The sequence below is a fragment of the Euprymna scolopes genome, chromosome 12, assembly GCF_053919585.1.
Source record: "Euprymna scolopes isolate OS-2025 chromosome 12, ASM5391958v1, whole genome shotgun sequence".
Taxonomy (NCBI): Eukaryota; Metazoa; Mollusca; class Cephalopoda; order Sepiida; family Sepiolidae; genus Euprymna; species Euprymna scolopes.
In genome coordinates this window covers 91484815-91498900 of record NC_136493.1, presented here as the reverse complement: position 1 = coordinate 91498900, position 14086 = coordinate 91484815, and positions in this window count along the sequence as shown.

Genomic DNA, 14086 nt, shown 5'->3' with positions numbered 1-14086 from the left:
TTGTTTTTGGTATCTGAAAATAAGCACTATTTTTCCAATATCGATTCCGATATCCCGAAGAGTTCTGATTTTTCCGATACTCGATTCCAATTCCGATTAATTTTCCCAACGCTAAAAAGAGGACACTCTCAAATACTTATGTAGTGAGTTTGTGAAAGACATAACAAAATCCATGATCAACTTGTAAAGGAATGTAATGGAAAAGAACTAAAAAAAAAAGAAGAGAAGAAATCAGGTTATGCTATGGTGGTAATCTATATCTACAGGGTGGGCCAAAATAAGGGTCCTATTTTTAAAAATTCATAAATTCATGTAAGTTTTAAGAAGTGTTTTTCGGCCAAAATTTGTTTTGTTTATTTCAAAAAAATCTCGGAAGGGTCAGTCTACACACACATAAAGTTTGGTGAGTTAAACTTTTATTTTGTGGAAGTTATTCAAATTTAAAGACAGGACCCTTATTTTGGCCCACCCTGTATATACTATTACTAAAATTCTAAATGTTTATTTATTTATTTATTTTATGTGTGTATGTATACCAATAAAACCTTCGAACGGATGCACTGAATTCAAAAATTATCCTCCTCCCCTAGATTGTCCTTATCTATATATGGTTCGTAACGAACAACGCCGAGTCACACAAAAAGCCCGAAATAAGGGATTTGGGGCCGTGTCGTTTTTGTCGAAAAAGTTACCTGCCAATGTCAACGGAATTTAGCATTGTCTGTATACAGTCGCGATAACATATTTCGGCATACGCAATGTGCAATGTGGCGCAATGGATAACGCGTCTGAGTACGGATCACATTCCAGTTCGAATCCTGGCAAATTCATAATGATTTTAACCATAATTTTATCCAACGTTTATCATTATACTAACTCTTAGTTAGGGTATTTTTGTTTTTTCGGTGATTTTGTTTTGTGCATATGGGAATTTCCCATACTCCGAGTTTACAGAGTAAGCGTTAATGGTAGAACGATGTTGAGTGTACTTGATCTTGAGTGTACTCGATTTTGTGTTTGACTCGGCGTTGTGTGTGCCGACGCGACGTAGCCGCTAATACTTAATATTAAGTTGGTGCAAAGATTTTTGCCGATTTAAAATTACATCTTGTAAATCAAAACCTGTGATTTTAAAAATCTTTATTCATAAAAATAACGCCCTTTGGTTTCTATAACTTGATTTCATCTGTCAACGAGATTATACATGCCTCGCTTGTCATTTTCTTTAGGTTTTGATAGGAAATATGAATCAAACTCGTGATAAACCTACTCGCATTATGTTAACGTAAGGCCTAAATCTAAATGCTTTAGCAATCCTCAAAATAAGTGATAATCCAAGGGAGCCAGATAAGAATATGTAGGATGGGACAAAGTATCCTAATCAAATTCTTCTAGAGCTTTAATCAGTAGTGCTGTGTAAGGAAAAGCATTATCATGATGGAAGCTTACTCGTTTTCTGTTGAATAAAGGTCGTTTTCGGGTGAGCATGGGTGATGACATTGCAGAAAAAATGTGACTGATGTTTTAATAATCTGAAAGGAAAAGGTCAAAATTAATAATGGTGATATGTTTAAGGAATAACAATATGTATGAAATGAATTGCAATAGTTTTAAATGTCTTTTAACAAAACGACAAAACTATTTACATTGATATATCTCAAGGACCTTGATTTGTACAATATTACTGAACATGTATTCAAACAGCATCACATACTTCGATCTATATTATCCTTGATTTTCATAAACGACCTTCCTGGTGCAATCGTGTCCGAGATGGGTATATTTTCTGAAGAACACGCAACCTTTTCTAGATAAGCGGAAAAATCAAACACACGCATATTCGAGGCAATTGCTGAATTCTTAATGAATGACAGCCTGTAATAAAATTAGATGCATCATTGATGGGTATATTACATGTTATCGAAACAAAAGCTTTTTCATCTTTAACAATTATAACAAAAAAAAAACTTTCTTACCACAGAATACCATATCTGATACTACTGTTCCGGAGAGTTTAATGTTCAGATTCATCAGCCTACTATTAACAAGCAATATGAATAAAAAGAAATACATAGAATATGCTGCCAAGAGTGGGTGCCATCTAACAGTCTAGAAAACTGCTCACATCATACAGTGTTCTGTATGTAGGTGGAGAGTTGAGAAGTTTCATATGAGCTTTCCGCTTTCTATCAATATGAAGGTTAATTAGATTGGAGTTTTGGGGGTTACATCGGAGTCACCACTTATCAAGGCCCAGAGACGACTCGATGAGTAAGGTTATATAGTGCATAGTGGTCAATGCGGAAATATAGTAATAGTTAGAAGTGTAAAGTTGGTAAATTGGATTACTAAAGGGGGAACGGCTCATTAAGAACTTGTTTACATTGAACTTGAAGACGACCATATTGCAGTACGCTGGAAAGCAGGCAAACGGAAGATAGTTCCACATGTGTTGTTCATGGAAAAAAGCTTTATTCAAGGCACAGATAAAGAGTGAGGGATATTGTTGATAGTGTTTTCAGATAGACGAGTTTTTCTCGTCAAAGTTTGGCGAAGAAGGACCACAGATTAGAGTTCAGACGAGCACTTGCCATGAAAATAACGATAAAACAGATACAGACTCACAACGTTTCTTCAGTGAGAAAGAGATTGCAGAGAAAATAAACAGGGCTACGAAGTCTATTTTGAACTCTGTCTAGCAGCTCCTGTCCAGATGTGGCAACAATACCCCATCTTTAAACGTATCGGGCTCTTATATAAGTAGAGAATTGCATCAGCAGTGATATATCTACTAGATAGAAGCATCCCACCATTTTTCCAGCGACCTTGGCAACAGATTTGATGTACGTGTTCCATTTCAGATCGGGAGTAAAGGTCAAGCCCAGAAGCTTGTAAAAAACATGGAGCCTCTCCCAGACGAGACCCATTCATTTTAATTGATGCCAGATGGGGATCAGAGCGTTGATGATGTAAAGATAGAAGCTTAGTTTTAGATGCATTAAAAGTAATCAGCCACCTCTTTCCCCATTGTACCATGTGCTCAAGATCAGAGGAGAGAGAATCGCAGAGAACTTGGTCGTTTTGGAGTTATCAGTAAACCAATCTCGATGTCTGGGAACCTTCAATCCAAGAGTTTCTACACCTTTTTGGTATAGTGTATTTCTTACTGTCTCCCAAACAAAATCTGAGAAATCAACCTCGTTAAAAGCAGATTTCAAGGAATTCGTGCGACTGTATCATTCAATTTGAAGACATCAATGCGCTTAGACACTTTGACTCCATTGAAATGGCCTTTCTTGCGAATTGAAATTTTGAGTTTAGATCCAACCATTAAATGATCAGAACCACAGGCGGCACTACGCATTACTCTGACTTCGCAAAAATTTCCAAGATCACCACGTCTACACAGTATGTAATCAAACAAATGGTCATGTTTGGACTGGAGATGTAACCAGGACTCCTTGTTTTACGGCGAGAAAAAAGTTGGTGAATACAAGATTTAGTTCACTGCAGAGCTGAAGGAGCAGCAGACAGCTTAAATGGGCTCTGCCAATACCATATGGACCTAGCGGAGACCAGGTCTCATTGTCTGAGCCGACCCATGCATTGAAGTCACCAAGAATCACCAAACCATTAGCACTTGGAAAACGGTGATTACATATCTAAGCGTATGATAAAAAGAAGTAATATTGTCTTCAGACAAAGTAAGAGTTGGCGCATAAACAGAAAGGACATTCATATAAACAACAACAGCAAGGGGAATTCTCAATCTCATTGCACGATCATTTATGCCAATTGACTGCTGTGAAACCATGTCAACGTGATAGAATTTATATAAATAAGGATGAAATAATCGAAAGTAATATTATTAAAATTAAATCAAGAACAAATTCAATTCAGTTTGCACTTTTAGCAATTAAAGTGATATTCCAAACGCCAACCTGGCAAACTAACGGACAGATATAATCTCGTATAAAGATTTTTTTTGTCTCTATTTATTTTTCAATTTTCTTATCAGTATATTCAAGCTGAGAGTGAGGCATCCTACCGGATACCAGACATTCACCCGCTATCTCATATATTCCAACCGAGAGATCTTTTTTTAAGATTCTAACTGTTCCTTTAAGTGCAATTGTTTGAATTTCTCTTGCACTGGGCTCACTGGGTATATCTGCCAGGTAGTTTTTTTAATTTTTTCCCATGAGTTAATTTGCTCCTTTTTTTTTTGTTTCATTTTACTTCACTCAAAGTTCCCAGAAATCAAAGGGCCCTTTTCTTAGGGGCTAACTTTTGATCTCTAGACGAGATGCATAGGTATTCGAGTATTTCATTAAATCTCCCTTGTCTCAAATATCGAGTACGCAAAGAAGTTAAGAACATTACTTTTCATCTCCTTAATTGTCCATTTAAATATGTTATAGTGTACTTTTCTTGTGCTGTCCTGGTCTTACTGGATTCCAGGACAAGAATACATCTAGTCTGGTGGAGTACCCAGATTGGTGTTATTACTATAGATAATATCACTTGGAGAAAGTGAACCAATTTTTGTAAAATCCAGTGTAAGTTAGCAATACCGAGGAGATCGTAATATGTGATTTTGAATATTTAGTCAGGGTTTACTTCTAGGGAATAGTATCCTCATGCCAGAGATACACGCGATGATAGCGTCTATTTTTTCTTCCAGTGAAGATTGTAATGCTGCCAAACCAGCTGCCAACCCTGCTTTTTATTGAAACCAACCGAGAGCTCTTTTTAGTGTCCTCGTTGTTCCCTTAAGTGCAATTGTCTGGATTTACACTTGGTTCACCAGGATTATTAGTTAAATAGGACTTCAGGTTCTTCTTCATACGCCCTGTGGCACCTATAATAACTGGTATGATTGATATCTCCCTAAGATTCCAGTTTCTTTTGATATCATACATGAGACCTTGATGTTTGGTCTGTTTCTCTCTTTCAGCTCTGTTCAGACCTCGATCATTAGGGACACTCACTTCAACCAAGGTTGCCACTCTCTCTGACTCATTTCCATATAACTATGTCAGGTTTCACAGCAGCATTTTCAAGGTAGGTGGCTGAAGGGATTATGTGGTCATAATGTCTTGTAGTGCATTTAAACATATTATTTCAAACATAATGACAGACCGACACAAATGTAATTCCAAAGTTAAAAGTGGCGGATGGATTGACCACCAGACCGACAGAGCCCCATTCAGACGCATGGAGGCATTTAAAGATAACACCTTTAGCCGGCGGGATCCGTTTAATGCAATCATCAATCCGTTGGTCAAAGCAATAAACAGTCTATAAATGCCCAATTAGCAGCCGTAAACGACCGTTCCAAGGGCTTTAAGTTTTTTTTCTTTTTTCTTTCTATTCAACGCGTCTTATTTCCCTGAGGTGGATAAACACTCAACCACAGCAAAACACGGATAACCTTCGCGGTCATTTGCATAAACATGCGATGTATTTTTATCCAAATATCAATCGACCTTTCTTAGTCAATTGGCTTTCTAAGTAAATCCAGTAAGAAAAAAAGCATCCTAAGCCCACATCACTTTCATCTTAAAATTGATATAATCGATGCCAATCTCTCATCCTACCGATCTCTATTGAGTTTTTCTAAACGAAGCTGGGACGCAACGGAACGTTCAAACGTTGCTAAGACTTCCTTGCAGTGAAAGAAATTAGATGATTTTCACTATATTTCGGTGTAATTCTCCCTCGAGGAAAATATTCTTAGTTCAACGACGCATAAGCATTGCAGTGTTATTATTATTTTCAAAATAGTCCTTCACTAACATAACCCATATAAATTCGGCGAAAAGAGAAATATATAACTAATAAGCAGCTATGTTTGGGAAAGGCTGTATTTTTCTGGATAGTAATATTGTGCTACATAGTTCAGTATAAATAATAAAATTACTTTGTAAAAGAATCTTTAATTTACTCCTTCAGTCCCGCACCTTTTGGCAGACAATGTTATATTTTTTTGCGACTTTCCTTTCGAATATTCCCTTTTTTTTTTGTACATAAAGTTTCGCCAACTTTTGCTTCGGTAAAGAATTGCTGAACGTCGAAATTTCTATATGTTCTTTCTCACGCCATTACAAAAATGTTATTGTTATATTATTATTATTATTTTTATTATTATTATTATTATTATTATTATTATTATTATTATTATTCAAAAATGAGGCTACATACAAGGAAGGTCATTCTCATATTTTCTAAAGTTGCCAGATTGGCCTTTTCAAAGCCAAATTTCGTGAATTTGTCTTTTTTTAAGAGATTTGGCCTTCAAAAATTGTATTTGGCCTTTTTTAAGCGTAACGTACGGGCTAACTAAAGAAAGAACAAGCAGAATATTATATAAATATTACATTTGACTTCATCATTCAGGTCAATGTAGCGAGATTAGGTAAAATTTCAGTCTAGGAAATATGAAATTATGCTACATAATGCTGAGTACTGTGTAGCAATTCAGACCCCATTTTTTTTGCTTTAAAGCTCAATTTGTTAATTTCAGAGCGCCGTTTTTCTGCTTTGGATCTTTATTTGTCTGTTTAAAAACGCAATGTTTGGGAGTGGATTTTTTCTGGGTTTTCTCCATTCTCTGGGGATCACTTTTTGATATTGGGTTGAATTTCCTCTGGTTTTAATCGCTGCAAGCACTTTTTGGACGTTTAAGGCACATGGAACACGTACATCAAGTCTGTTGCAAAGGTCGCTGGAAAGATGGTGGGATCCTTCTGCCGCTCCAGAAGATATCTCACTACTGATGCAATTCTCTATCTATATAAAAGTACGTCCAAGGATGGAATACTGCTGCCATATCTGGGCAGGAGCTGCTAAAAACAGCCTATCCTGTCTTGACGGAGTACAAAATAGACTTTGTGGCTTAGTGGGGGGTGCCCTTTTCTCTACCCTGCAACCTCTCTCCCACAGAAGAGACGTTGCGAGCATATCCTTGTTTTATCGTTGTTTCCATGGCAGGTGCTCGTCTGAACTCCAATCTCTAGTCCCCCTCGCCAATCTTTCACGAAAAACACCCGCCTAGCTGAATCCACTGTGAAAAATTGCCCCCACTCTTTATCTGTGCCTAAATCAAAACGCGGATTCCATGAACAAAGCTTCTTTCTTAGAACTGCACGTCTGTGGAACTCTGTTCCGTCTGCCTGCTTCACACCTGACTACAACTTGGATGTCTTCAAGTCCAACGTTAACAAATTCCTAATGAACCGCCCCCTTAAGTAAACACTTCATCAAATCTCCACACTAACGTAATGTACTTGCAATAACCCTTATCCCTGAGTGGCTTCCGGGCCTTGATAAGTGGTGACCACTGTGTAAAAAAAGGTATTTAAGGCGTTTAAGGCAGATCAAACAACGCAACACAAGTCGTACTATATACGAAAATCTTAACTATTTATGTTTTTAGAGTAATTTACAATAAACAAGTATACTCACAGCAATTAACTTGGAAATTAATTACTTAGTTATTCCTAACTTGTGCTGGGGAATAAGAGGCTGCCACATCTTTTTTTACAGAGCGCAAAATATACGTGCTCACCTCATGGTTGCCAGCTGAGAAAGAGAAAGGAACTGCCGAAATTACATTGTGGTCCATTTGTTTATGAGCGGTTCGGGCAATCGAAAGAACAATAAGTCAATTCCAGGAAAGGTGGCCTATAATAGTGTTACGAAGCTGTATTCAGGCAAACAAAAAGAACACAATGGGAAATCCCGGGATTTAAAACTATCTATATTCATGACGTAAATCGGCCTGGAAAGCGATATTAAATGGGTTGGACTAAAACCAGCAGAAAAGTGCAATAAACAAATGCTAGCGGAAATAAGGTTAATATGTCAATCAACAGGAACTATGACCAAGAGAGTTGCAAACAATAAACAAGCTGGCGAGAAAAAGGTCAACAGGTCAAAGTGATATAAATAAAAAGAGCAGAGAGAAAGAAAGTCCGGGTGGAAAAGCGAAAATACAGGTTGACACAGATCTGCGACCCACCCTCGCCCTAACCCCTATCGAGGCGATGATGATAAATTATCACTGTTACTTTTGAAGTGTAAATTGTAAATAAACCAATTCTGTATTATAAACAATAAGCGTCTCGTATTCATTTCAAAACGAAATAACTGTCCGTTTATACAATCAAGACGATCATAAGCCATTCATAATTGCTTAACACCATTATTCTGTATCGCTCCACGCGATCATTAACCTCCAAATGACAAAACAACAACGCAGAAGCACTACGAAATAGTGTCACATTCCTCCCTATCCATTCTGAAATTTTTGAGTATACATAAATTTCAGAGCTTCCTAAATTTCCGTCTACAATCAGTGTTCCCATGCTGCTTCGTTCTGTCACGCACTAAGCGAACCAATTCTTTTTTCCGACAGGCTTCTGTGGTCGACTGGTGCATTACCTCAAATACCAGAGAGGGTAATCATCCTCGCCTTCTATCGAAGCAGAGAAAAAAATGAACGGGGGAATTTCACCACTATCACAGGTCTTGTTATGATTTCGGTTCGGTCACTGGATTTACGCTTCGTCGCTACACGTATAGTATATTTTAATCAGGCCGGGGTTCCGTGACTTCATCTCAGGTAACATGATCTTGCTGACCTCCACATTTTTCATATTATTCTGTAATAGGGTTCGAACCTCGAACTACAGATTTATAGTCGAGTGCGCATACCGTTGCGCTACGGACCCCAGCTGATATTTTTATCGCTTTAAAAGTTATTTTGTTGTTTTTTGGTTTTTTTTTTTTTTTTGGTTTTTTTCACCCTCAATATCCTAGGAGGAGGCGCTAATACCAAATATTTCATTATCGCTAAAAAATCAACAATAACAAAATAACTTTAAAAGCGATAAAAAAACCCAGCTAATTATATCAGCAGAGACCGTAGCATAACGGTATATGATCTCGACTATAAACCTATGGTTTGAGGTTGGGCCCTATTACAGTCAAGCAACGCTGATGAACTATAAAGCAGCGAAACACGTGTATGTAGTGTATTGTTTTAAAAATTAAAAGAAAATGTAAATAATATATATATATATATTTATTTATTTACTTACGTCCTAATAATAGGAGCGATATTCCTTCTTCTTATGAAATACTAATACCTTGATCTCCTAGGAGCCGAGGCTAGTACTGAATATTTCATTATCTCTTAAAAATAAATTACAACAACAATACATATATATATATATATATATATATATATAATTATTATAATTAATAAATATTATATGTAATTACATTGAGCTTTTTATATAAGGATTGATATATAATAAGAAACTATATTTCTACAGATATATATATATATATATATATATATATATATATAATCAGATCATCATATGATGATTAGATCACTCTGACGGACGTTAAAAACATTTAAAAATAAATGTTTCAATTTCAACAATGTTCCTCGCGGTTAACGGTGGTCGAATGGAATTGGTCCTTGCTAATGGAGGCGGAGATAGCTTCGTTGCCGGGTTCGGATCTATCGAATGTATTAATCGTGACACTCTGCACTGATGATTCATGAAAGGATAAAATACTAGCGTCTGTAGGTATTTAAACATTATTATAGTAAATAATTGTGTGTATATATATGTGTGTGTGTGTGTGTGTGTGTGTGTGTGTGTGTGTGTGTGTGTGTGTGTGTGTGTGTGTGTAATGGAGTTTTCCGTCGATTTCGATATATGAGTGTCTAACAGTTTCAGTTCGAATGTTTATGTCGAAATTATTTGCAAACTGGGTGTTGATGCCAGACTACCGCACAAGATTCGTTTAAAGTAGTGAAGGCTTCTGTAGCATCATAGAACAGTCGGTGAAAGGTTGATACAGATAGCATGAACAACAGATCTCAGGTTTTATGTCAAAGGTTTTCTTTTTCTAGACATGTGCTTTAATAAAAAGACTGAGGGTGGTGTGCTTTTGGTGATTTAACTGCGCCTCTAGATACCTACCTGAGTATTTCCATATCCAACACATGCATATATATATATATATATATATATATATATAGAGAGAGAGAGAGAGAGAGAGAGAGAGAGAAAGAGGGAAAGGGAGAGAGAGAATAAATGACAAAAAGCTCTATTCCAAAATTCATGATGATGACCATCTTATAATTTATTCCTTTAATTCAGTTGACTTATAAATTCTTGACAGTATCTGTTTCGTAGCCCAAAATCAACCACTTAATTATTATATCAATCAGTGAATCTATTATGACCTTAACTCATCAGAAGAAATAGCAACAATCAATCCGTCAAAAGGAAATGAAGTGTGATTTGACATGGTGAAAAACCGAAAATTGGATTGATTCTTGCTATTTCTTCTGAATAGTTAAGGTCATAATAGATTCACTGATTGATATAATAATAAAGTGATTGATTTTACGCCACGAAACAGATACTGTCAAGAATTGTATAAGTCAACTGAATTAAAGGAATACATTTTAAGATGGTCAACATCATGAATATAACTTTTTATCATTTATTCTCTATATTGCTTTGTAATTACATTGATATTCTTCAATAAAGATTGATATATATTATAAGAAAATATATTTCTACAGATATATATATATATATATATATATATATATATATATATATATATATATATATATATATATATATATATATATATACTAGCGAAGGCCCGATCTTAACCTTTGATCTTGACCCTTTAAATTGGTCGGAGATCATGATAATATCAGGGGTTTGGTCATGATCGCTTTAATGGTGTTTTCTCTAAGAGTGTATATATACATATGCTATTTGGACTTTTGACCTGAACCTTGAAAAATGGTGTGCAGAATCCTTAGGTGGGGGAACCATCATTCTGCCATGTGTAGTCATGATCGGTCCAGTGGTGTGCGTTGTAGGAGAACATATATACATAATCTATGATCTTGACCTTTCACCTTAACCTTGAAAAACAGTGTGCACCATCCCTAGGTGGGAGACCATCGTCATGACAGTTCCAATGATGTGGATTGTAGGAGAGTTGTACTCACACACACACACACACACACGAACGCTACTACTTCAAGTTAATCCATTCGAAAATACACCTGCTGAAAAGTGTGCCTATTAGTATCAGTGGAAATTTTAAAATATTCTCAAATTTACGAAAATTTACAAAAAATCCTCGTTCTTCTATTATCGAACAGAAATGAAATTTTGGAATGAATATATTTCGACCCATAAAACAGTAAATCTTCGCTTATTTATTTTTTTTTTCAGAAACATCGCTCATAGAATTTGATTCTTAAATGAGAATTATGGCGTTGTTGTAGCAGAAAAAAAAATCAATAAAACAAAGAAGGAGATTAAAAATATGAAATTTGACTGGCTTCGTTCGACTCGGCGAATGTCTTCAGAAACAATGAAGATTTATAAGAAATCTGTAATCCTGTTTTTTGTCTGTTTGTTTGTTCACATACGTCATGTATAACGTCCAAGTAGATATATATTATATGCGTGCAGTATACGTCATATATAACGTCATCTATATATGGCTTCATAGAAAAACGAGTTTACAATAAACATAAACATAACTCCCCTCTATATATTCCTTGTGTCAAACAATACATTCTTAACGCGAATATATGTGTTTATATTTTCATTTTCAGAATTTAACCACTAAACTTATATATTGATCTATTTTAAAATATTGAGCTTCACCTTTTTTGCTAGGATCACCTTGAAAGTATTACCTTAATGTAATACAGAATATTTCAGTTGATCTTTAATCTTTGACTTATCTCGCTTATATATATATATATATATATATATATATATATATATATATATATATATAGTCATCCACATACAGTATTGTTTCGTTGTATCACAACTCATCAGTGCGGCTAGACTAGCATCTTTCCCTAATCGAGGATTGAACCTACAACCATTGGGTTGATAGTGGGCATTTCTACCACTCGAACATGATATAATGTTTATGTAATTGTTTTTGTACCGTTTTCAAAACAAAATTTTCTTTATATATGTTTAGTGGTTTATCAGTAAACTTTTAGCTGCCATTAAAATCAAAATCAAAACCGTTGACATCAAAACGGTTCTCTTCATTTTACTATGTTTCAAAGCAAACCAACTAAACAGTTGCATCTTTATGTCAGTGAGTAATCGAACTAAATATCAAAAACAAAAAAATGATGCTAGGGTCTTCTATAAATTCTTCCATAATTTTTATTAAAAAATACAAACTAATTTACCTTTATCTCCGAATAGCCTTTCAGCCTTGATAAGCGGTGACTTGTTAATACATAAAATACTTATTTTTTCAGTTATTCTTTGCTATTTTCATTTATAATCAATTTTTATGCCATTAAAAAAAAGTATTGACATAAGTAATTGTGTGAGCAAAGAAATCGGAACATTTATGAAATCATAATTTCACCTTAAATGCATTTAATTAATATAGACATACTATATATTAAAATTGAAATTTATAGACATACTATATATCAACATCTCTGACTGCATACATGCATCACGCTCTTTAGATACTAACGCCCAAAGTACGTGTTAGACGATTCTAACGTCCATCACAGTAATTGGCTTGGTTTCTCGAGTTACACAGACGCAGGTGGTACCAGCACACATAGTTTCATTATAGATCATTCCCTTACACAGAAATTCACGTTCCCGGCTCGTCTCTGATCTATTCCTAACTAAAAGCTCCGAAGATTGTATAACAAATGCTCATAATTCACTCGGTTATGCCTATCACCGTATGATATTGGTTGACATCATCCTAGGTTTTTGATCCCAAGCTGAGGAGTTGTTGCGGAAAATGATAGGATGCTTCAAAAAGTTTGATTGGAAAACCATCAGAGAACTAATCGGAGAAGCTCCATGGATTAATATATTTTTTTCTTTCTGCTGACAAGTGTGCCAATTAGACAACTGAATGGTGCAAAGCAGGTATTGAAGCACATGTTCGCACAAGGAAGTCTTATAGTAAGTTCTACTCTTCCCGATGGTTCTCTTCAAATTGTGCAGCTGTCATAGTTGAAAGGCAGCATGGTTCTGCCGATTCATCCGACAAAAACTAAATACAAATGGACAAAATTTTATAGAAATTCAAATAACTGTAAGGATGAAATAGCCACAGCCAAGATAAACCACACCGAATTGATCAGGAGCCATATCGAGTTACAGAAAATAGGAACTTCTGATTTCTGGAAAATTTATAACTGTACTGTGAATAATCGACAATCAACAATTCCCCACAATCTAACAATCATAAAATCGCTTGCACAGTCTCCAACTTTACTTTAGGCCCCACAAACTACTCTCTCGGACAGAAGCCACGATTGTAGATTTGAAAATCACCATCGATGCGTCAGTGATGTCATAAAAAAACTTAAAAAGAAACAACTCTTAGGCATGTGAGTTTTTTCTAATCACTGCCGTACTAATTAAGAAATAACCCGCTGAACACGCCCCTGTCCTCTTCAAACTCTTAAAGAAATGCTTGACTGCGTATTATGTACTTGATAGCTGGGAAATTCCATCCTTTGTACTAGTATTCAAGAATTCAGGCGAAAGAATTGACCCGCTCAATTATCTTTCCATGTGCCGCCCCTTCGCTAAAATCGGAGTATTTAATCAATGAAGCGCTTGTTTACACACTTGTAAATGTCAAGCTTCTTTCTAATCAACAGAGAAGCCCGTTCTACTGCAGATATCTTAACGTTCATATCTGGCAGCATATACCACGACCTGGATAAAGCAATGGAGGCTAGACCTGTAGTTATTTATATATTCAAAGGATTATACAAGGTTTGGCATGAAAGGCTTCTCATGAAAATTAAATTGTTTTGCTAGCGAATACTCAACATAATAATATCCTTCCTAGACAAGAGAAAAATCAAGGTTATCCTTGATGGGCGGACGTCTAAACAACATGATATTAATACGAGTGTGCGCCGGACATTTATTATTCCTGATATTCGTAAATGATGTCTCTGATAAATTTGTGTATCAGATGAGTATATTTTCTGATGACATCACGC